This window comes from Saccopteryx leptura, chromosome 4, assembly GCF_036850995.1.
Source record: "Saccopteryx leptura isolate mSacLep1 chromosome 4, mSacLep1_pri_phased_curated, whole genome shotgun sequence".
Classification (NCBI taxonomy): Eukaryota; Metazoa; Chordata; class Mammalia; order Chiroptera; family Emballonuridae; genus Saccopteryx; species Saccopteryx leptura.
In genome coordinates this window covers 130,415,486-130,441,345 of record NC_089506.1, presented here as the reverse complement: position 1 = coordinate 130,441,345, position 25,860 = coordinate 130,415,486, and the positions used below count along the sequence as shown (strand labels likewise).

Below are 25,860 nucleotides of genomic sequence, written 5' to 3'. Positions count from 1 at the left end.
ACATTTCTCAGGGCCTTGGTTTGATGTCATGCTGATTTTCTTAGGGATAGGCTACTGCAGGGGTTGGGAACCTATGGCTCGCGAGCCAGATGTGGCTCTTTTGATGGCTGCATCTGGCTGGCAGACAAATCTTTAATAAAAAAAATGTTAAAAATATAAAACATTCTCATGTATTACAATCCATTCATTTCCTACTGCTCATGTTAATGGTTGTGGGTGGCTGGAGCCAATCACAACTGTTTTCCAGGAATACACCAAATTTTTATTGGATAATGTGTAACGAACATGGGTCGCTGTGAGGTCAGGAAGTAAACTTCCCTCCTTTTAATCAAGTAGTTAGCTAGCTAATTGCAGAAACCCTTTCATCGAAGAAGATGGCTAAAAGTAAAAAAGAGGAGTATTGTACTTTTCAGCAGGAATGGACAGAGGAATTCGCCTTTGTGGAGAGAGCAGGTTCTGCAGTATGTCTAATATGCAAAGATAAAATTGCATCGATGAAATGGTCAAATATTTATATAAAGCGGCACTTCGACACACGCCATACTACATTTGCATCGAAATATCCAGCGGAGGACAGCAGGAAGAAAGCATGTCAAGAGCTACTGTGCAGAGTGCAAGCTAGTCAGCAGCAACTCCATGTTTGGACCCAACAAGGTGACTGGAATTCGGCTAGCTTTGCTGGTGCTTTAGCAATTGTGAGAAATGGAAAGCCAGTCACAGATGGGGAATTTTCCAAAACATTCATGTTTGATGTTGCCAATGAACTTTTTGATGACTTTTTGGATAAAGACAAGATAATCAAATGAATAAAAGACATGCCTCTAGGCCCTGGCTGGTTGGCTCAGTGGTAGAGCGTCGGCCTGGCGTGCAGAAGTCCTGGGTTCAATTCCCGGCCAGGGTACACAGAAGCGCCCATCTGCTTCTCCACCCCTCCCCCTCTCCTTCCTCTCTGTCTCTCTCTTCCCCTCCCGCAGCGAGGCTCCATTGGAGCAAAGATGGCCTGGGCGCTGGGGATGGCTCCTTGGCCTCTGCCCCAGGCGCTAGAGTGGCTCTGGTCGCAACAGAGCGACGCCCCGGAGGGGCAGAGCATCGCCCCCTGGTGGGTGTGCCGGGTGGATCCTGGTCGGGCGCATGCGGGAGTCTGTCTGACTGTCTCTCCCCGTTTCCAGCTTCAGAAAAATACAAAAAAAAAAAAGAAGAAAAAAAAAAGAAAGCAGTCGATGAACGACTAGGGTGTTGCAACGCTCAATGAAAAACTGATTGATGCTTCTCATCTCTCTCTGTTCCTGTCTGTCTGTCCCTGTCTGTCCTTCTCTCTGACTCTCTCTCTGTCTCTAAAAAAAAAAAAGACATGCCTCTGTCGGCAAAAACTGTTCACGATCATACCAGCATGATGGCAAATCAAATTGAGGCAACACAAGTGAAGGACATAAATGCAGCGCCATTCTTTTCTCTCGCTTTGGATGAATCAACAGACGTAAGCCATTTATCCCAGTTCAGCGTGATTGCAAGGTATGCTGTCGGTGACACACTACATGAGGAAAGTCTTGCTGTTTTGCCTATGAAAGAGACAACAAGAGGGGAGAATTTATTCAAGTCTTTCACTGAGTTCGCTAAAGAAAAAAATCTACCGATGGATAAACTGATTATGGTGTGTACTGATGGTGCTCCGTGCATGGTGGGGAAAAACAGAGGATTCGTAGCGCTTCTTCGTGGACATGAAAAGAGACCCATCCTAAGTTTTCACTGCATCCTACATCAGGAGGTGCTTTGTGCTCAGATGTGTGGCGAGCAGCTTGGTGAGGTGATGTCGCTGGTCATTCGGGTGGTCAACTTTACTGTTGCCCGAGCTTTAAATAATCTCCAGTTTAAAACTGCTGGATGAAGTTGGGAATAATTATCCTGGTCTGCTTCTGCACAGCAGTGTGCGTTGGTTGTCAAGAGAGAAGGTGCTCAGCAGTTCGCGGCTTGTCTGAGTGAAATCCGGACTTTTCTTGAAATGAAAAACGTCGAGCATCCTGAGTTAGCTAACACTGAGTGGCTCCTGAAGTTCTACTATCTCGTGGACATGACTGAACATCTGAAACAGCTCCATGTGAAAATGCAAGGCGTTGGAAATACAGTCTTATCCCTTCAACAAGCAGTGTTTGCATTTGAAAACAAGCTGGAACTCTTCATCGCCAACATTGAAACAGGTCGTTTACTACACTTTGAAAAACTGGGAGAGTTTAAAGATGCATGCACAGCAAGTGACCCTGCTCAACATCTTGATCTCCAGCAGCTAGCGGGCTTCACATCTAATCTCCTGCAGTCATTCAAAGTGCGCTTTGGAGAATTTCTTGAATGCACTCGTCTTTTTTTTTTTATAAATAAATTTTTATTAATCTTAATGGGGTGACATCAATAAATCAGGGTACATATATTCAAAGAAAACATGTCCAGGTTATCTTGTCCTTCAATTATGTTGCATACCCATCACCCAAAGTCAGATTGTCCTCCATCACCTTCTATCTAGTTTTCTTTGTGCCCCTCCCTCTACCCTTTCCCCTCTCCCTCCTTCCCTACCTCCGCGCCCCCCCCCTCCCGTAACCACTACACTCTTGTCCATGTTTCTTAGTCTCGTTTTTATGTCCCACCAATGTATGGAGTCATGCAGTTCTTGTTTTTTTTCTGATTTACATAGTTCACTCCATATAATGTTATCAAGATTTTACCATTTTGTTGTGAATGACCCGATGTCATCATTTCTTATGGCTGAGTAGTATTCCATAGTGTATATGTACCACATCTTCTTTATCCGGTCTTCTATTTTTTTTTTTTACAGTGATTAGAGCCTGTAAGCAAACTCTTGGCCAATACAACAACAATCCATAAAAGAGTAGTGTCCTTAACATGTTCACCAAGTCCAAGTTGGCACCAACACCATTCCAGATCCCTGCAAATGCAACCCAACCCCAGTTCAGTCCATTAGGAGCTGTCCCAAGGAGCAGGAGTCCAGAAAAAGTCCATATCCAGGAAAAGTCCGCATGGCACTGGAATTGTTGTCATAATTCTATATTTTGCAGCTCATGTCCAAGTCCCAATGACCGCTGCTTCTAGCTGGTAATGATTCAGGTAGACTGGAAAAGCCATCTGCAGCATGTGTGGAGATGGAGCTTCTGTGTTCTCCCCTGCCTGGAGAGATGAGACCAGGGTGCTTTTCCCTGGAGCTCTGCAACTTGGCGTGGTAAAGAGAATCTTGGGATACACTAAGCTGGGTGGCAAAGGTAAATTCATAATAGAAATTGGCAAAAAGGGGAGAGAGAGCTCTAAATAAGGAGTAGGTCCCAGCCTGAAATATGAGTGGGGCATTGAGGTAGGAGGAATAAAGGAAGCACTATATATTAAACAAAGCAGCAGAAAATAGGACTGTGAACACCCACAACAGAGGGAAGAATAAAAAACCTGACTATTCAGGCAAGACATAGTTAAGTGGCCCTTGTGCAAATGAGATCAGTTTTCCTGCTTCTTGGAAGAAATACCCTAGGCTCGTCCACAGTGTCATAGATGGGGCCGATGGCCCTGGGCACCTTCAGCCTTCAGTGGCAAACCCCAGCATTCTGGGCAAGGTTAGGTCATAGGTGGCTGGAGCAGGGCTGGAAGAGACTGAACCTTCCCTTAGAGGAGCGAGGGGGAAGCCTACCTTCCCGTGTCCCTGTTTCCTCACAGCAGAGGCATGTAAGCCTGGCAGGCGTTAGCTCAATGACCTTCCTTTTCAGTATTGAAGCAGGACCCAGATGGCATCCTATGAGACCCCTTTGGGGCGTTGGAGCCTTTAAGGGCATATCCTAAAAGCTGGTAGTTCACCTGATCTCTGTTGGGCTTTTTCTGCCTCTTGGTGCCTTAAAAGTCATGCTCAGAAGATCTTGCTGAGGGGTTTGAGGATCCCCATCCGCCTATATAAACCTTTTCTATATATCTGGAGCTATTTGGAAACAGACAAAACAGTGTTATTAGCTGGATCAAATAAAAGAAGGTAGACGTTTGCAGGAGAAAAAAATTTGGGTCTCCTGTTCATCAGCGTTCAAAAGAAATTAAAAATTTTTTAAGTAAAAAGCATGATATGGTTGACCCATAGGAGTTCCAGGATATGACTCCCCCCTTTTAAATTTTTTTTAAATTGACCTTAAAATATTTGCTGGGTACACTTCAATAATACCTTGACTTAAAAGATTGTAAGAAATACCCATAATTCGAAAGGTTTGACAAAATACAGTAAATGCTTTTGCTACATATGCAGGAGCATTGTCCATTTTAACCTGTTTAGGAAATCCAATAATAGAAAAATGCATACAGACAATGAGCTATAACATGCTTAGCAGCCTCTCCTGTTCTGGCAGAGGTTACTATAAATCCAGAATAAGTATCCACTGTAACGTGGACATAGGACTGTTTGCCAAATGAAGGTATATGAGTAACATCCGTTTGCCAAAGTTGTCCTGGTAGGAGTCCTTGAGGGTTAACTCCAAATGAAGGGACAGATTGTAGAGTAGGACACCTTAGACAGGATTTACCAATCTGCCATGCTGCTTCCCAAGAAAGTTGAAACTGTTTACACAGGGCTGCAGCGTTCTGGTGATGAATAGTATGAGACTGAATTGCTCGATCTGTCATGGTTGCTCCAAGTAATTTCCTTTTGGATAGCTTGATCAACAAGGGCATTCCCTTGTTCTAAAGCTCCAGGGAGCATGGAGTAAGCTCGAGTATGTCCTATGAAACATGGAGCTCTATGTTGACATACAAGTCTTTGAAGAAGGAGGAACTGCTGAAATAGTTCATCAGCAGTTGTCCCTAAGACAGCAGACTTTATAGTGGAAACAACCATAGCAAATATTTGCTGTCTGTATATAGATTAAAGGAGGGATATGGCAAATGCTGAAAAGCCATGATAATGGCATATAATTCTAGTCTTTTTTTTTTTTGTATTTTTCTGAAGCTGGAAACGGGGAGAGACAGTCAGACAGACTCCCGCATGCGCCCGACCCAGATCCACCCGGCACGCCCACCAGGGGCGACGCTCTGCCCACCAGGGGACGATGCTCTGCCCCTCCGGGGCGTCGCTCTGCCGCAACCAGAGCCACTCTAGCGCCTGGGGCAGAGGCCAAGGAGCCATCCCCAGCGCCCGAGTCATCTTTGCTCCAGTGGAGCCTTGGCTGCGGGAGGGGAAGAGAGAGACAGAGAGCAAGGAGGGTGGGGTGGAGAAGCAGATGGGCGCTTCTCCTATGTGCCCTGGCTGGGAATCGAACCTGGGTCCCTCGCACGCCAGGCCGACGCTTTACCGCCGAGCCAACTGTCCAGGGCCAATTCTAGTCTTTGAGCTGATTTTAAGTTGACTGTTTCAGTATAAAGTTGTCCATTGATTTGCAAAAGCGATTTGCCATTTAGTGGAAGTTTCCTAGAGCCATTTGTTGTTGATCCTTTGAAAAAAGGAACAACAATAATTTTGAGGCTCAAAACCTATAAGCTGTAAGGGTCGCCTATGCCCTTTGATAATCAAGGAAGGAACAAGATCAAAATATGGAAGTGTATTCCATGGGCTATTAGATGGTTCAATGTGCCCACGCTGTAGCTGCTCTTGTACTAATACTAATCTAGCAGCTGCCCTAAGTTTCTCCTGAGAAAGGGGCCATTGGTCTACCCATACAGGATTATCTGATTTCCAAGTAATTGGGTCTGCACAATGCATTATCAGGGTAGCAGGAGATACCAAGGCCTCTGCGCGCTCGTCTTTTTAAGTTCATCACCCATCCACACGAGTGTGCAGTGGACAGCGCCGACCTGAGTTACATCTCCGGTGTCTCTGTCAGAGATTTTGAGCTACAAGCTGCTGACCTGAAGGCCTCAGACATGTGGGTGAATAAGTTCAAGTCACTGAATGAAGATTTGGAAAAACTTGCACGACAGCAAGCAGAGTTGGCGAGCAAACACAAGTGGGGAGAAATGAAAAAACTTCAACCCGCAGACAAGCTGATTGTCAAAACTTGGAACGCACTTCCCGTCACATACTACACACTGCAGCGTGTGAGTGTTGCTGTACTGACCATGTTTGGCTCTACGTATGCATATGAGCAGTCTTTCTCACATCAAAAGAACGTTAAGACCAACCTACGATCACATTTAACGGATGGAAGTCTCAACGCCTGCATGAAGCTTAACCTCACCACGTATCAACCAGACTACAAAGCCATCAGCAAAACCATGCAGCACCAGAAGTCGCATTAATGGTAAGAAGTACTTTATTCATCATTGGTTAGCAACAGCACACAATGTTATTAAAAAGAATTGAGTCTTATTTTACTTTAAAAGTGTTGGTCTTACATAAAATGCACACATTTATTTGTATTTAGTGTTAAACATATTGTATGGCTCTCATGGAATTACATTTTAAAATATGTGGCGTTCATGGCTCTCTCAGCCAAAAAGGTTCCCGACCCCTGGTATAAGATGATTCAGTACATAAAATAGAGTCATAAGAACTGGATTCTAATGTAGACTCTGCCACTGATTAGTCGGTAACTCGAGGCAATCCGTCTAAGCGCTTTAGACATTTCTTTTTTCTTTAAATGTGTAAAAATGGAGGCAGAATGGAAAATGGATAGAAATTGTATTTAGTAGTTTACCTACATAATTGTATTTAATAGTTTGCCTATCTTTGACACTGTAAAAAGTATTTTCTGTGCCTCTATGCCTGCCTTCATTTTTTTTCTTGTGTATTTCTTTTTTTATCTTTCCCTTCCTCTTTGGTGGCCTAAGTCTTGTTTTTCTTGGAGCTTATTATCTCTCCTTTCTGAAACCAATCTTCTTTGTTTCTAATCTCAATTAATGGAAGCTGTTGCCCTGTATCCTCTTAGTGTTATTGGCTAGAAATACCTGCGTCCTTTTGGCTCAAACAACTTTTTTGTTTTGATTTTTTTTTTTTACACCTAATCAGTTGCCACATCCTGTCACTTATATTTCCAGAAGATAGTACTTGTCTGTTCTCTTCATTCCCTCTAAACTGTGCTAGTTCAGGTACTCCTTTGAAATAGTACAGTGGCCTTTCTACTTACTTTTTTTTTTTTTTGCACTGTGACTAGATTATTTTCCGAAAGTAGAAGTCTTCGTAGGTCTACATTTGATAGAAATTATATATTGATTATGCATTGCCTATTTAGTAGTGTGGCGATATGGGGCTCTACATGATTTGACCTCAGATTGTCTTAAAAAATTTTTTAATGTGCTATTTTTAGAGCAGTTTTAGGTTTACAGAAAAATAGCAGAAAGTAGAGTCCTCAAGTATTTATTTACCCCTCTGCTGTGTTTTTAGTGTTATCCTCTGATGTGCCATTTGCTTCAGCTTAAGTCATCTACTGACTAACACCCAACCCTGTTGAGACCACCACCCCTAGACCTTTTATTGGTCATTGAATGGAGTCAAGAGAGACTGTGTTTGTTCATAATGCCTGGCTTCCCAAGATCATTCTCACCTCTTTCAGTGGATCAAGATGAACCTCTCATACTAGATATATTAATTTTCTATTGTCATGTAATGAATTACTACAAACTTAGCAGCTTGAAAAAATATTTATTATTTCACCATTTCTGTGGATCAGAAATCTGGGCACAGCTTAACTGGGTCATTTACTCAGGGTTTTACAAGGCTTGATCAAGATATTATCTGGGCTGTATTCTCATCTAGAGGCTTTATTGGGGAAGAAGCTGCTTCCAGGCTTATTCAGGTTATTGACAGAATTAATATCCTTTTGATTATAAGACTGAGGGCCCTGTCTTTGCTGACTGTCAGCTGGTGACTGCCCTCAGTTCATAGATGCCATCCACAGTTCCTTCGCACATGGCCTTCTCCAACATGGTCACTTATTTCATTGTCTGCAGAGTGTTTCTCACTCTAGGTTGCTAAGATGAAGTCTTACATAATGTAACATAAGAGAATGACATCCCATTATTTATACCACATTTTGTTGGTTAGCAACAAGCATTGGGTCTGCGTGTATTAAAGGAGAGGGTATTCTATAAAGATGTGACATCAGAAGGAGAGCATCATTGAGGTCATTTAAGGGTCTGTACACTGCCCTGAAATAAGAATATGTTACTCCATATCTCTTCACACCCATTTCAAAGGGTCGGAGTAGAGCGCCCAGAGCTCCTGTCCCTTCTTGCCCACACACTTGTCTAAGTTTATCAGTACTAACCTTATTACGCCTTTTATTCCTGTTTATGTCAGTCTCTATAAGAAGCCCCAGACTCCCAGGGTACTTTTCATGTCCTGGATTTTAATCCTCATGATGCACTGCACATTCTTATTCTGTTCCCTTCTATTTCCTTAATTTCTGAATCTTTCCATTATGCTCTGTGGAAGTCACAGTCCATTTTCATCAAAATCCTGTACATCCTTATCCTTTTCTATGAATGTTTTGTCTTTTGCTCTGTTTATGTCCTCATAAACTGACCACTTTATGGAGACTCTTTTACCTTGCATCCTTCTCAAAAACTAGCTGCTTTTTCTCTCACAGTTCTTAGACAGCTGGGCACGAAGGTGGGTGGGCCTGACTAGTGGTGCCGCAGCGTATAAAGCATCAACTTGGAACGCTGAGGTCATTGGTTCAAAACCCCGTGGCCACTGACTGACTTTGAGTGTGGGCTCATCAGTGCAGGATTGTTGGCTTGAGCAGGGGAATTGTCCACATGATCCCAAAAGCTCACCAGCTTGAGCCCAAAGGTTGCTAGTATGAAAAGCCTAAGGTCACTCTCTTGAGCAAGGGGACACTGGCTTGGCCCCAGTCAAGGCACATTTGAGAAGCTCAGTGTACAACTAAAGTGACAGCAGCAACGAGTTGATGCTTCTCACTCCCTCCCTCCTTCTCTTGGAAGCAATCAATGCACAGTAAAGTGAAAGCAACTACAAGTTGATGCTTCTCACCCTGTCTTACCCTTCTCCCTTCCTGTTTCTCTCAAAAAAAAAAAAAGGTTGATATCTTATTTCTCATTGCTGCTTCTGGACATACTTTCTTTTTTTCTATCTAAAAAATCTCCACCTTTGAATTTCATGTCATTAGATTATATTTGGGACCACCACTCTTTGTGGCTATCATCTACTGACTCCTGTAGAAATAACTCCTATTTCTCTTTCTAAAGCTTTCTTAATTTTACTTATTGATTCGCCATTGCTCTAAGACTATTCTGATTTTGAATTCTTAGTGATGGTATTCCCAACATTCTGACTCTCAGTACCTTGACCTCATTTCTTCCATTGGTTTTTTTATTATTATTCATTTATAGAGAGGGAGGAGAGAGAGAGAGAGAGAGAGAGAGAGAGAGAGAGAGAAGAGGGGAGGAGTGGGAAGCATTAACTCCCATATGTGCCTTGACCAGGCAAACCCAGGGTTTTGAACCGGCGACCTCAGTGTTCCAGGTTGATGCTTTATCCATTGCGCCACCACAGGTCAAGCTCTTCCACTGATTTTTGCCTTCCATGTTATCTCAAGTCATTCACTCCCCTGGTCATTGTAGTGACTATTCTATAATTTTAACGCCATGTATTTTTTTAGTCATCCCTGTAGTTCTTCAATTTCAACACATCTTTAAACTCTACCATGCCTTCTAATTTTTTGATCCTACCTAGGTCACTGTCCTTTATTCACTTTGTCTTCTCTCAGCTTAAATTTCACATTCAGTCATTATAATCACTCCCTTGCATGAACCCTCAACAGCCTTGCTTTTCCCTCTCCCCATTCCTTTGACATAGTCCCTTGGCTAAACACAAGTGCTGGTTAAATACAACTATATCCTCTGTCCATACTGTTAGCAGCCAAATACGGTTGGAGAAACTGTCCTAAGGGTCTCACTTTAAGTTCATGACAAGCTCTGAATTGTACTGAATATTCTAGTCATTTAATTGTCTACTTTTTTTTCCTTCTCCTCATCTTTAAATCTCTTCCCTCTCCTCACTCTCAATTGATATCCTTGCATATATTGCTGAGAAAATTAAAGCAGTCAGTAGAGAACATCCATAGACATCCATGATCACTTCTGTCTACCAGCATTTGTACACATATACTTTGCTTTCTTTTTTTTTTTTTTTTTTTTCTTTTTGCATTTTTCTGAAGCTGGAAACGGGGAGAGACAGTCAGACAGACTCCCGCATGTGCCCGACCGGGATCCACCCGGCACACCCACCAGGGGTGACGCTCTGCCCACCAGGGGGCGATGCTCTGCCCATCCTGGGCGTCGCCATGTTGCGACCAGAGCCACTCTAGCGCCTGGGGCAGAGGCCACAGAGCCATCCCCAGCGCCCGGGCCATCTTTGCTCCAATGGAGCCTTGGCTGCGGGAGGGGAAGAGAGAGACAGAGAGGAAGGCGCAGCGGAGGGGTGGAGAAGCAAATGGGCGCTTCTCCTGTGTGCCCTGGCCGGGAATCGAACCCGGGTCCTCCGCACGCTAGGCCGACGTACTTTGCTTTCTTGACTGTTATTTAGACATGAACTATCGGTGCTTCTGTCTAAAGCCATTCTCTCTGTTTGTGCACTAAATTCTATACCCTCTCACCTTAAGAACTTTGCTAAATTGCCCCCTCCTACATCCTTAGTTTTTTTCACTTTCTACTGGGTCATTCTTATAAAAACGTGTTTTCCTCCATCTTAGCAAAAAAATCACGAAAATATATTCAGTTATTTTTGCAGCTTTTTGGGAAATATACTTAATATATACTCATTTAAAGTGTACAATTCAGTGTTTTTTAGTCATCATAGAGTTGCATAAGCATTGTCAAATTCTAGTTTTAGAATATTTTTGTTCCTCCCACTCCAAAAGAAACTCTGCATTTTTTAGCAGTCATTCACACTCCCCTTTACTGTTTAGCTTTAGGCAACTACTAATTTACTTTCTGTCTCTATAGATTTGCTTATTCTGGACATATCATATAAATGTAATCCTATGATATGTGGTCTTTTGTGTCTGCTTTTTTTATCACTTAGCATGATGTTTTCAGAGTTCTGTGTTGTAGCATGTATCAGTAAGTACTTAATTTTTTATTTATTGAATATTTTTTATTTTTAGTCAGAGACAAACAGAAAGGGAGAGAGATGAGAAGCATCATCTCATAGTTCTGTTACTTTAGTTGTTTCTTGATTGCTTCTCATATGTGCCTTGACTGGCTTGCTCAAGCCAGAGACCATGGGATCATTTTGATGACCCCATGCTCCGGCTGCTGACCCTGCGCTCAAACAGTGACCGCAGAGTTTTGAACCTGGGAACTCAGCATCCCAGGTAAGTGCTCTATCTATTGCACTACTACCTGGTCAGGCCATTTCTTTTTATTTTTTTTATACCACTTTCTACTTATCCATCAGTTGATAGGCATTACATTTTTTTTCAGTGTTTGGCTATTATGAACATTCTGTGTGGACATACGTTTTCATTTCTCTTGGATATATATCTAGGAGTGGAATTGCAGGGTCATATAACACTATGTTTAATATTTGGTGGTGCTACCACACTTTTCTCAAGCAGCTGTACCAGTTTACATTCACATCCGCAGTGTACAGTATAAGGGTTCCAATTTTTCCACATCCTTGTCAACATTTGTTACTGTTGTATAGCTATTCTTGTGGATATGATTTGATAGCTCCTTGTGCTTTTGATTTGTATTTCTGTAATGGCTAATGATATTGAAAAAATTTTAATATGTTTATTTGACATTTGTGTGTTGTCTTTGGAGAAATGTCCAGATCCTTTGTCCATTTTTTTTTTTTTTACAGAGGCAGAAATAGGGACAGACAGACAGGAACGGAGAGAGATGAGAAGCATCAATCATCAGTTTCTCGTTGCGAGTTGCGACTTCTTAGTTGTTCATTGATTGCTTTCTCACATGTGCCTTGACCGCGGGCCTTCAGCAGACCGAGTAACCCCCTGCTGGAGCCAGCGACCTTGGGTCTAAGCTGGTGAGCTCTCTGCTCAAGCCAGATGAGCCCGCGCTCAAGCTGGCGACCTCGGGGTCTCGAACCTGGGTCCTTCCGCATCCCAGTCCGACGCTCTATCCTCTGCGCCACCACCTGGTCAGGCCCTTTGTCCATTTTTAAATCAGGTTATTTTTTTTAAACTTTTTTTAAATCTTATTTTTATTAATTTTAATGCAGTGACATTGATAAATCAGGGTACATATGTTCTGAGAAAACATCTCCAAATTATTTTGACCTTTGATTATGCTGCATACCCCTCACACAAAGTCAATTAGTCTCCATCACCTTCTATCTGGTTTTCTTTGTGCCCCTACTCTCCCCCTACCCCCTCCTTCTCTTTCCTCGCCCCCTCCCCACCCCTCCACCCCACTCCTTGTTACCATCACATTCTTGTCCATGTCTCTGAGTGTCATTTTTATGTCCCATCTATGCATGGGTTCATATAGTTCTTAGTTTTTTCTGATTTACTTTTTTCACTCCGTATGATGTTATCAAGGTCCATCCATGTTATTGTAAATGATCCGATGTCATCATTTCTTATGGCTGAGTAGTATTCCATAGCATAGTGTATATGTACCAAAGCCTTTTAATCCACTTGTCCTCTGACGGACATTTGGGCTGTTTCCAGATCTTCACTATTGTGAACAATGCTGCTATAAACATGGGGGTGCATTTCTCCTTCTGGAACCATTCTATGGTGTTCTTGGGGTATATTCCTAAAAGTGGGATGGCTGGGTCAAAAGGCAGTTCGATTTTCAATTTTTTGAGGTATCTCCATACTGTTTTCCACAGAGGCTGCACCAGTCTGCATTCCCACCAGCAGTGTAGGAGGGTTCCCTTTTCTCCACATCCTCGCCAGCACTTATTCTGTGTTGTTTTGTTGATGAGCGCCATTCTGACTGGTGTGAGGTGATATCTCATTGTGGTTTTAATTTGCATTTCTCTAATGATTAGTGATGTTGAGCATTTTTTCATATGCCTATTGGCCATCTGTATATCCTCTTTGGAGAAGTGTCTATTCATTTCTTTTGCCCATTTTTTGATTGGATTATTTGTCTTCCTGATGTTGAGATTTACAAGTTCTTTATAAATTTTGGTTATTAACCCTTTATCAGATGTACTGTCAAATATGTTCTCCCATTGTGTAGTTTGTCTTTTTATTCTGTTCTTATTGTCTTTGGCTGTGCAAAAGCTTTTTAGTTTGATATAGTCCCATTTGTTTATCCTGTCTTTTATTTCCTTTGCCCGTGGAGATATATCAGCAAATATATCGCTGCGAGAGATGTCGGAGAGCTTACTGTCTATGTTTTCTTCTAGGATTTTTATGGATTCACGAGTCACATTTAAGTCTTTTACCCATTTTGAGTTTATTCTTGTGTATGGTGTAAGTTGATGGTCTAGTTTCATTATTTTGCAGGTTGCTGTCCAATTTTCCCAACACCATTTGTTGAAGAGGCTGTTTTTACTCCATTGTATGCCCTTACCTCCTTTGTCAAGTATCAGTTGTCCAGCAAGGCTATCATTTAAAATTGAAGGAGAAATAAAAAGTTTCCCAGACAAAAAAAAACCCTCAAGTAATTCATTACAACCAAACCAATGCTGCAGGAAATGTTAAGGGGCATGGTGTAAACAGATCAAAGTAGGAAAAGAATATAGCAAAAGAGGAATACAGCTTTAAAGAATAAAATGGCAATAAACAACTACATATCAATAATAACCTTAAATGTAAATGGATTAAATGATCCAATCAAAAGACATAGGGTAGCTGCATGGATAAGAAAACAGGACCCGTACATATGCTGTCTACAAGAGACACACCTTAAAACAAAAGATGCACATAGGTTGAAGGTAAAAGGATGGAAAAAAACATTTCATGCAAATGGAAATGAAAAAAAAGCTGGGGTAGCAATACTTATCTCAGACAAAAAGGACTTTAAAACAAAGAATATAGTAAGAGATAAAGAAGGCCACTACTGCCCGACCTGTGGTGGCGCAGTGGATAAAGCGTCGACCTGGAAATGCTGAGATCACCGATTCAAAACCCTGGGCTTGCCTGGTCAAGGCACATATGGGAGTTGATGCTTCCAGCTCCTCCCCCTTCTCTCTCTGTCTCTCTCTGTCTCTCTCTCCCTCTCTCTCCTCTCTAAAAAAATGAATAAATAAAATAAGAATTTAAAAAAAAAAAAAGAAGGCCACTACATAATGATAAAGGGAGCAATCCAACAGGAAGATATAACTATTATAAATATCTACGCACCTAATATAGGAGCACCTAAATATATAAAGCAGACTTTGATGGATATAAAGAGCGAGATCAACAGCAACACTATAATAGTAGGGGAGTTTAATACCCCACTAACATCACTAGATAGTTCCTCAAGAAAGAAAATTAACAAAGAAACAGCAGACTTAAAGGACACACTAGATCAACTCGATGTAATATATATCTACAGAACCTTTCACCCTAAAGCAGCAGAATATACATTCTTTTCAAGGCTCATGGTACATTCTCTACGATTGACCACGTTAGGGCACAAAAGTGGTCTCAACAAATTTAAGAGGATTGAAATCATATCAAGCACTTTCTCTGATCACAATGGCATGAAACTAGAAATCAACCACAACAGAAAAGCTCAAAAATTCTCAAACACATGGAAACTAAATAGCAGGTTGTTAAATAACGAATGGATTAAGAATTAGATCAAAGAAGAAATAAAAAAATTCCTAGAAACGAATGATTATGAGCATACAACTCAAAATTTATGGGACACAGCAAAAGCAGTACTGAGAGGGAAGTTCATAGCACTACAGGCACACTTTAAGAAGTTAGAAAAAGCTCAAATAAACAACTTGACCCTGCATCTAAAAGAACTAGAAAAAGAACAGCAAGTAAAGCCTAAGTGTAGTAGGAAGGAAGGAAATAATAAAGATCAGAGCAGAAATAAATGACAAAGAGACTAAAGAAACAATACAGAAGATCAATGAAACTAGGAGCTGGTTCCTTGAAAAGGTAAACAAGATTGATGAACCTTTAAACTAGACTCACCAAGAAAAAGAGAGAGAGGACTCAGGTTATTTTTTTAATATTGAATTTTAAGAGTATAGATTTTGGGCACATGTCTCTTGCCAAGTGATTTGCAGATATTTTCTTCCATTCTGTGGGATAGCTTTACACTTTCTTGGTAGTGTTTTGTTTTTTTCTAAGTGACAGGAGGGGTGATAGTGAGAAAGACTCCTGCAAGTACCCTGACCGGTATCCACCCGGCAACCCCCATCTGGGTCTGATGCTCACAACTGAGCAATTTTTAGTAAGCTATCCTCAGCACCCAGGGCCAAGCTCAAACCAATGGAGCCACTGATTGCAGGAGAGGAAGAGAGAGAGAATGGGTGAGTGAGGGGGAGAAAAGCAGATGGTTGCTTCTCTTGTGTGCCTTGACCGGGAGTAGAACCCAGGATGTTTATATGCTGGGTTGATTCTCTATCCACAGAGCCAGCCAGCCAGGGTCTGGTAGTGTCTTTTGATGCACATAAGTTTTAAATTTTGATGTTAAATTTGTCTATTTTTTCTTTGATTGCTTATGTTTTTGGTGTTACGTCTGAGGAACCATTGCCCAACACAAGGCCATAAAGACTTACTCCTGTGTTTTCTTCTACAAGTTGTATAGTTTTAGTTCTTACATTTAGGTTTATGATTGATTTTGAGTTAATTTTCATGTATGGTATGAGATAGGTGTCCAAATTCATTCTTTTGCATGTGAATATCTACTTGTTCCAGCACCATTTGTTGAAAAGACTGTTTTACCTCATTGGAATATCTTGGTGCAAATCAATTGATGATACATGTAAGGGTTTATTTTTGGACCCTCTTGTTTTATTGTGTTGATATGCATTATTATTCTTATGCCATTACCACACTGCCTTAGTTACTGTAACTCTGTAACAAGACTTTATCTTTACCTAATTTTCCTTTCTATCCATTTCTGGCATTCCTTCCCTGAAAACTTTCTGTGGTCTGCATTGCTGCAGAAATTCTCTAACGAGTGTGTCTACTTCAGTGGTTTTCAACTTTTTTACACTTGGAGACCAGTGGTAATAGAATTATTTTGGGGACTGCTAAGGCAGAAACCATCCTGAGCATAAATTAATTCACATAAGAGCATGGGGTCTACACTCTTCATACAACATCAGGGTGGTTAACTCTTTCCCAGACCAGCGCGAAATTTTTGGCGGACTGAAAAACAATGGTCTCCTAAAAGATTCCCTCTCTCCCTCCCTCCCTCCCTCCCGTCCTTCCTGGAACGGAGAGAGAGATGAGAAGCATCAATCATCAGTTTTTCGTTGGACACCTTAGTTGTTCATTGATTGCTTTCTCATATGTGCCTTGACTGTGGGCTTTCAGCAGAGCAAGTAACCCCTTGCTCAAGCCAGCAACCTTGGGTCCAAGCTGGTGAGCTTTTTGCTCAAGCCAGATGAGCTCGTATTCAAGCTGGCGACCTCGGGGTCTCAAACCTGGGTCTTCTGCATCTCAGTCCGAGGCTCTATCCACTGTACCACCGCCTGGTCAGGCCTAAAAGATACTTTAATAAGGGTTTTGCTCCCAACAGTTTACCGAAATGCACTTGTCAAGGTAGCCAGTCACATTAAAATTGCCTAATACAGTGGTAAATTTTCAATCTTAACCTTAATTATCATCAGCATTGACTTCAATCAGTATCTCTTCCTTAGGAAACTTTCTTTATTTGGATTTCAGGGCACTTGAGTTTTTCCTTCTCAGTCTCCTTTGCTGGTATCTTTCCTCCTCTTTCCCCTTTACTCCTGGTATTGGAGTATATCAGCAGTTAGGCTTTGCCTCTCTCCTCTGTGCTCACTCAAATGGTGAGCTGATCCAGTCTTACAGCTCTAAATACCATCTACATGCTGGTGACTCCACATTTACATTTCCAGAGCGGACCACTGCTCTGAACACCAGACTCATATATTCTGTTGCCTACTAGACATGTCTACCTACATGTCTAAGAAATTGCAAATTCAGCATGTCAAAACTGAACTGAATCCCCTGTTCATAAACCTGCTCATTTGCAGTCTTCCTTATTTCTGTCCTACTGGTCGCTTAGGCCAAAGTCTTGGTTTTGTTTCACCATTTCCATTTCCTTATATCTCACATCATTTTGTCAGGAAGTCCTATTGGCTTTCCCTTAAAAATACATCCAAAACTGATGCCTAATCTCTATAGGCACGGTTTGGCTAAGATGTGATCATCCTTGCCTGGAATACTGTGGTGGTGGTTTCGTAACTACTGTCCTTCCATCTACCTTTGCCCCATTTCAGTCTATTTCCCACTTAGCAGCCAGAGTGAGTTCTTTAAAACATTAAAGTCGGTAAGTTCAGTACTGCATAGAACTCTTTACTAGCTTTTATTCTTCATAGTAAAACCAAGAGTCCTTGAAATAGCCTATAATTTGGTTGCTATTATCTGTTACTCATTTCCTTACACTCTTCTCTCTCACGTATTCCTATCCCACACTCTTGTCTCCCTCTGTATGCCAGGCAGTCTCCTGACTGTGCACTGACTCTCCCCTCTGCTCAGATGACCTCCCCCCCCAGTGTCTGCGAGGCTGACTTCACATCCTGATCATCTTTGTAAAATGATCTTCACTCCACCCTTACAGCCTCTTTACCCTGTTCTTTTTGTTGTTGTTCCATAAAATTTTTTTGCTTTCTTAAGATAGTCTACAATGTATTTATTATATGAATTATTTATCTCCCATTGCTAGAGTGTAAGCTTCACAAAGATTGGGATGTTTACCTGTTTCATTAATATATCCCAAGTGCCTATAACTGTTCGTGGTACATTGTAGTTGATGAATAAATGCTTGATAAATTTATGAATGATATGTATTGGCACGTTTCTGTTTCTTTATGTGCCTTTCTCTGCTTGGAAATTTCCATCCTTCTATATCCCTTCTTTCCTCCTATTATGCATCTCCTCCCAGTTATTCTTATTTTTGAAAGCCTTGTTTTAAAATGGTTGTCTGGGGCCACGTGTGGGGTCCATGTGGGCACCATTGCGGTGCTGTTCAGTGTGGGGTTGCCATAGCAGACCTGCAGTAGCTTTGGGTGCAGGAGGTGGTAGACCCCATGGTAGAGTCTGGAGAGAGGGATTTTCTGGAATATGCAGGGCCTCATGTTCTGGTGCAGCTCTGGCTGTTGTGCGGATGGTCAGGCGTCCATGCGGCAGGTACATGAGTGCATTGAGTGCTACCAGACGCCTCTGACTCAAGCCCAGACCCTGGTTACCAGCAAGATGGAGAAGTTCCAGGACTGCTTGGCCTAGTGTATCATGCATTGCTACAGCAAAGCCAAAGATTCAGTAGATGCAGGGAGTGAAGAGCTTCAGATGAAATGACAATTGGGGAGCTGTGTGACCAAGTGTGGATGACCACATAGACTTTATCCAACCATTACCAAAAAGGTGAAGGAGACTGTCTCATTCATTCAGAAATAGAAGTCTTTGCCATTGGTCTTTGAGGATGAAGGTAGGAATCTGTTTACAATGAAGAATGAGAATTTTGGTCTTTTATTTTTTACTTTTTGCTAGAGAGAAAGGGAGAGGGAGAGGGTGAGAAGCATTGACTTGTAGTTGCGTCACTCTATTTGTGCACTGACTGCTTCTCGTACATTTCTTGACCTGGGGCTCAGGCTGAGCCAGTGACCCCTTGCTCAAGCCAGAGACCTTTGGGCTCAAGCCAGCGACCATGGGATCATGTTAATGATCCTGTACTTAAGCCAGTGATCCCGCGCTCAGGCTGGCGATCCCTTGCTCAAGTTGAGGAGCCTGTGCTCAAGCTGGTGACCTTGGGGTTTTAACTGGAGACCTCAGCGTCCCAGGTCAGCATTCTACCCACTGTGCCACCACTAGTCAGGCAGAATTTTGGCCTTTCAAGCAAAGTTTATGAATGAAGAAATTAAGGATGGCAGTGAGTTTAAAGAATGGTTCACATGCCTCTGGACACTGGTTCTTTTTATGTTTTAATCCTATAAAGTGAAATGGAAAACTGGTGCTAAAAGTTGGACCTGGGAGTTTTTGAGAGCCTAAATTTTATGTGGCAAATGCTTATTCTGGCAGCAGGCATGTCTCTCAGACTAAGCCAGAGCACTCTGAGGTACCAGCAACTGCCAGGTCCCTCTAACCTGCCGCTGACCTGGTAGAACGGGAGGAGACGTGTTTCTGTTTGTTGCCAGCCTTCTGTTTACCAGAAGCATCACCATACCTTTCTTCTCCACACTAAAACAGAATCGATGAGGCCATTAATTTACAAGGGGAAAAATTGTTTCTGGGTACTTGTTTTGCTTGGTTTTGTTTTATATACAGGGACATGAAGTTGATTAAGGTGTGGAGTTTGGAGAGGTTTGGATAAGAACTTTGAAAGTTTCCTTTGGATATCCATTTCTGTCCATCAAGATGAGGATATATACTTTTAAAATTCTCACACATCTTTCAGCTTGGAGATGCTCCAAAAACATGAGAGGCCATGTCACACTTGGTGTGGTATATAGATCTTCCATGCCACTGGCTGCCACGATGGCCCCAAGCCTGTCCTTAGCAGAGGGACAGGACAGCCTTGCAGTGGCACTCTCCCTCCGAGGGAAAGGGGGTTTTGATTGTGCCTTATACCAATATCCAGGAATGAACAGTGACAGAGGAATTGTTGGCTGCTTAATCAAGAATGTTATAAAGTACTGGGTTTAGAAAAAACCTGGTTTTTCAGGAATGAAACCTAAACCCAGTGTTGTATTTTTTGCCTTCTAACTACCAGAGCCCTGCTGCGACAGTCATTTGGCAATAGGAAGGTAAAACGTAAGCAACTTCGGGAGCCGTGGATCCTTTAGAGCAAAAAAGGGGTAGCCCCTCATTGCCAGATAGCATTTTTGCCTGGGGCCTTTGCAACATGCAGTATTCCTGCCCCAGCTCTGGCAACTTACCATTTTGATAAGGACATTGTTGTCTTTTACCAACTATATACTCTGTCTGTTTGCTATTTTAGGACTGTGATATACTATATTTATCTAGTGGTCTGGTTTTGAAAAATAAATAAGGTTTCATTTTTCTTTCAAAAAATGGTTATATATTCTGATAAAGTTATTTTTATTTGTCTGGATCCTAACATTGGTATGTATCATTTTCACTATCCTTAATAACAAGGGAATCTGTGTTAAGCACAGCCACAGCCAGTTCTTGTCTGCTCAGAGACTGTGATAAAGTCAGTGAAAGTTGCACAAAGTTTTAGGTTTCTTTTGGACTCTCTCCACTAAGTGAAAAGGATAGGACAATGGGTTATAGAAGCTGTAAACTTTGTTTCCTTAAAAGGGAGTTCTCAGATTTCCAGGTGTCTCTGAATCACCCTGGGGAGCTTGTAAAAAGCACAAATCCCTTGAGATTATAATCAGTATGTCCACCGTGAGGCTCAGAGTCTGCATTTTTAATAAGCACCAGGGATTTCTGATTCCAAGATGTATGAACACATTAAGAAGCATGCTTTAGATGCTGAGTATGCATAGGAACTTTATTGGTTTACAGATGGAAGAGAAAGGGAAGGAAAAAGCAAGGAGAAATTTTCTTGATTAGGTGTTTAAAATATGGGAGAAAACCAAAAAGGGGAACATATATTTACTTATACACAAGAAAGACAACTGTGTACATCATGCCTTAAAGGGATCTTGACTATTGTCATTTATTTAATAATGAAACACTTTTGGAATTTCCAATGTAGAGAGTTCCAATGTAGGAACAGTCCACCCACTATTGTATTACCATGATTGTTAATGTTCTTAATTCTATTGAGCCAAAATATGTATCTTCCTATAATTTTATTGGTTCTAGTTGAATACTCCAAGTCCACACAGCACAGGCAAACACAGTAAGGTAATTTGTGTTAAAATAGAAAATAATTGGAAACAACCTAGGCGTTCATTGATGGATGACTAGATAAAATTGTGTCTGTATATGCACACATATATATACATATACTGTACACAGTGGAATATTACTCAGCCATAAAAAAGAAGGAAATCTTCCCATTCGTAACAACATTGGATGAACCTAGAAGGCATTGTGCTAAGTGAAATAAGTTAGAGACAAATCTTTTTTGATCTGACTTGTATGTGGAATCTTGAAAAACAATCGATGAAGCTCATAGATGAAGCGAACAGATGATGGTTGCCAGAGGTGAGCAAAATGGGTCAAAAGGTACAAACTTCAGTTATAAGTCATGGGCATGTAATGTATAGTATGGTGGCTGTAGTTAGTAATTATATTAGAAGTTCTCATTGCAAAAAAAAGATTTGTAACTAGATGAGGACAGATATTAACTAGAGTTACTGTGGTTATTTTGTAATATATACAAATACTGAATCATTATATGGTATACATGAAACTAACTATAATGTTGCATGTCAATTATACTTCAATAAAAAATAAATTATGGCCCTGGCAGGTTGGCTCAGTGATAAGAGCATTGGCCCAGCATGTGGAAGTCCTGGTTCAATACCTGGTCAGGGCACACAGGAGATGCGACCATCTGCTTCTGTACTCCTCCTCCTTCTCTATCTGTTTCTCTCTCTTTTCCTCTCCCACAACCATGGCTCAAGCAGTTTGAGTGAGTTGGCCACAGGCATTGAGGATGGCTCCATGGCCTTCGCCTCAGGTGCTAAAATTAAAATGACTCTGTTCCTGAGCAGCGGAACAGTGGCCCCAGATGGGCAGAGCATCGCCCCCTGGTGGACTTACCTGGTGGATCCTGGTGGGGGTGCATGGGGGAGTCTGTCTCTGCCTCCTCGTACCACACCCACACCCACCCACACACACACACACACAAATAAATAAAAATAAAAACAAAAACCCTTAACCTTCATAACTGGTGAAATCTCATCTACCAAGGGAGAGGGATATATAGTTTTGCTCTGCCAGAGTTTGATTTTCATTCTGCCCCTGGTTACTTTCCTCTTAGGCTCCTGACTTGCCTGAAGTTTTTCCTCTGTCTCCATCTCTGCACCTTCTGCTTTTCTCAATACTTAAGGTTTTTCCCAGGGTCTGCTAGAGCAGACATAGTTTCAGAGTTGTCAGAAGACCTTATCTTACTCTGGTACATTAAGTTGTACTGGAGTGTCCTCATTTTTCTTGCAGATGGGTTGACTTTCCTTGTGTATCTGGAGTTTTGATGAGAATAAAAGGAAGTCTGATATGCTCAGAAGTGTCCAGTGATGCAGAAAGGTATTCCTTCTTGGATCTCAGATTTTCCTTCTGGTATCATTTTTCTTATTCCTAAAGTAGAAGTTTTTTTGAGGGTCTATTGGTAGTAAGTCTTTGAATATTTATCATTTATCACCTTGGTCCTCAAATGTAGTTTCATGGGATTTAGAAATCTATGTTGACACTTTCATCAGTTTGGCACATTCTGTTTGGGCTTTTCTTGTTGCTGTTAAGAAATTAGCTCTCAATCTTATTGACATTCCTTTATGTAGGTTTGTGTCTTCTTTTTTCTCTTGCTGTTTTTAAGACCTCTTGTTCTTAGGATTTGCTCTTTCACTATGATATTGTCTACATGGTATTATTATTTTTTTTTAATTTGGTTTGGCTTTTGGAGTTTTGAATCTGAGAATTAGTGTCCTGACATTCTGTTTGAATATTGACTTCTGCTCATTTCCTCTGTTCCCTTCCTCTGGAGCTATTGAAGTTTTCAGACTTTCTCTGTTATCTCTCTTAGCCTCTTGTGTTTTTTTGTTTTTTTTCGCTCTCTGCTGCATTCTGTGCAGTTTCTTTAAAGCCACTTCCATTTTTCTAATTATCTCTTCATCTTTGTGTAGTCTGGTGTTTAACTTGTCTATTAAATTTTCAGTTACTACTGTTTTCATTTTTATGAATTCCAGTTGATTCTTTTTAAGATGATGTTTCATCAGTTCTGATAGTCTCCTGTTGCTGAGTCATTTTTTTTTTTTTTCTAAAGCTGGAAACGGGGAGAGACAGTCAGACAGACTCCCGCATGCGCCTGACCGGGATCCACCTGGCATGCCACCAGGGGCGACGCTCTGCCCCTCCGGGGCGTCGCTCTGCCGCGACCAGAGCCACTCTAGCGCCTGGGGCAGAGGCCAAGGAGCCATCGCCAGCGCCCGGGCCATCTTTGCTCCAATGGAGCCTTGGCTGCGGGAGGGGAAGAGAGAGACAGAGTGGAAGGAGGGGGGGGGGGTGGAGAAGCAAATGGGCGCTTCTCCTATGTGCGCTGGCCGGGAATCGAACCCGGGTCCCCCGCACGCCAGGCTGACGCTCTACTGCTGAGCCAACCGGCCAGGGCCTGAGTCATATTTTTATTACATACTTTTATTTTTATTTTTTTGTGACAGAGATAGAGAGAGAGTCAGAGAGAGGGACCGATAGGGACAGACAGACAGGAAGGGAGAGAGATGAGAAGCATCAATTCTTTGTTGTGGCTCCTTAGTCTCTTAGTTGTTCGTTGATTACTTTCTCATATGTGCCTTGACCAGGAGGCTACAGCAGAGCAAGTGGCCCCTTGCTCAAGCCAGCAACCTTGGGCTTAAGCCAGTGACCTTTGGGCTCAAACCAGCAACCATGGGGTCATGTCTATGATCCCACACTCAAGCCAGAGACCTCAGGGTTTTGAACTTAGGTCCTTTGAGTCCCAGTCTGATGCTCTATCCACTGCACCACTTCCTGGTCAGGCCTTATTTTTATTTTTTATTAAACGTATCTATTTATATTTATATACCACATGTCTTATTTTTTAGTTTATATGCTCATGGTGGCTTGTCTCCTTCTGTGTTTAAATCATGAGCAAGTTTCTTGAAGATTTTTAACTGTGAAGATTTTTTGAAGCCCAGTTTTAAGTATGTTCTTCTACTTTTCCCCAAGTGCCTTAGGTCATTGCCAATCTGGGATCCTTTGAAATGGAATTTTAGCTTGGATTATTTTTTCAATGTTGGTAGTGTGAAAAGACTTCAAGTTTTGTAGGTTTTGATGAAGTATTATTTATTTTTACTCCTCCCTCCCTCCCTTCCCTTGTCCGCCCCCTCTCCCTCCCTTTTTCTTTCCATCCCTCCGTCCCTCTGTTCCTTCCTTTCCCCCTCCCTCCCTTCCTTATTTTATCCTGAGTCAAGTGCTAGACAAGCAAATAGTCCTACTGTTTCTCTCTGTGAAGTAGCTAGTTTTCTTTTTTTCTTTTTTATTAAGTGAGAGGCAGGGAGGCAGAGAGACTCCTGCAACCACCCTGACTGGGATCCACCTGGCAAGCCCCCTACCAGGCTCTGCCTGTCTGGGCCACTGCTCAGTTGCTTGGCAACTGAGCTATTAGCACCTGATGTGTGGCCATGGAACCATTCTCATGCCTAGGACCAACTTTGCCAGAACCATTTGAACCATGGCTGCATGAGGGGAAGAGGAGGAGGGGTGGAGAAGTAGATGGTTGTTTCTCCTGTGTGCCCAGACCAGGAATCGAACCTGGGACTTCCACACATCGGGTCGAAGCTCTACCACTGAGCTAACCAGCCAGGGCCTAGTTTTCTTATCCACTAAGAATGTTGCTTTTTTAAAAAAAATATTGATTTTTACAGAGAGAGAAAAGGAAAGAGAGAGAGAGACACAGAGAGACATCGATTTGTTGTTCTACTTATTTATGCATTCATTGGTTAATTCTTGTATGTACCCTGACTGGGAATTGAACTTGCAACCTCGGCATGTTGGGATGACACTCTAACCAACTGAGCTACTTGGTTAGGGCTGAGCATATTATGATACTTTTGTAGGGAGACCTGGCTTTATGGAGGTGCGTCAGATTGATTTTAGCTTGCATGGCTTCTCAACTTTTTTCTCCAACTTATTAAACCCTAGTGATTTTGTGAATGGCATGACATCAAGGTCAAGGCTCTTCTTTGTTTGGATTTGCAGTTTTTTTTACTTTCTGCCATCCCAAGATTTCCTGTCAGCTAAGTTATGTATTTAAAATATTATTTAAATAAAACTTGATCTCTCACTTTTAGGTTTTACGTATTGGGGGTTTACTACAATGCGTTGTCTGCTATGTTGCCAGAAATGGAAGTCTTGAGTGGATTCGTTAATTTTTTTTTTTTTTTTTACTCATATGTGTAGGAGTAAGCAGTTGGAAAAGAACAAGGAGCAATCATCAGAATGGGTCTTTAATATAATGGCAACAGCCTGACCTGTGGTGGTGCAGTGGGATAAAGCATCGACCTGGAATGCTGAGGTCGCCAGTTCAAAACTCTGGGCTTGCCTGGTCAAGGCACATACGGGAAATGATGCTTCCTGCTCCTCCCTTCCCTCTCTCTCTCTCTGTGTCCTCACTAAAATGAATAAAGTCTTAAAAAATATTATGGCAATAGCTGTACTTGGCTTGAGGTGGCTAATTAAGTATGTTGTGGTTGAAGAAAATACTGGATCCCAGAGCTGAACAGAAATCTACTGATGTCTGCAAATTTGAGGAAATTATCAGGATTACAGCTATCCTTGATATCTGCTCTTAGAAATTTGTACCTTTCCAGCATTTCTCATCATTGACATACCACAAACAGTTGTGACATCAAATCTATCAATTACTAGCTCTAACCCAACCTTCATCCTTAATACTTCGTTTGCCACTCAAAACTGAAGAATTTATAATAAGGTTTCAACTGGGTTGGGTTCTTTCTTCTGTGCTTTTTCTGGACTATGTTGCCAAACTAACTTGGTCAGGCATTGTATTTGATTATTGTTTTGTTGTTGCTACACATTAAACCAAGAGAGTGAGACTTTAGGACTATGCTTTTTTAGTTGAACAGTTAGGACTGATTAGCTATAGTGTTTT

General features: G+C 41.8%; 1 protein-coding gene and 1 pseudogene across 1 annotated transcript in view; both read left to right on the top strand.

Annotated features, from left to right (window-relative positions):
• The window catches only part of SCAMP1 (secretory carrier membrane protein 1), a 114,593-nt gene that overhangs the window by 31,904 nt on the left and 56,829 nt on the right, over window positions 1–25,860 (top strand). The window lies entirely within an intron of this gene.
• On the top strand, window positions 18,177–18,497 carry LOC136403323 (protein FAM136A pseudogene; annotated as a pseudogene).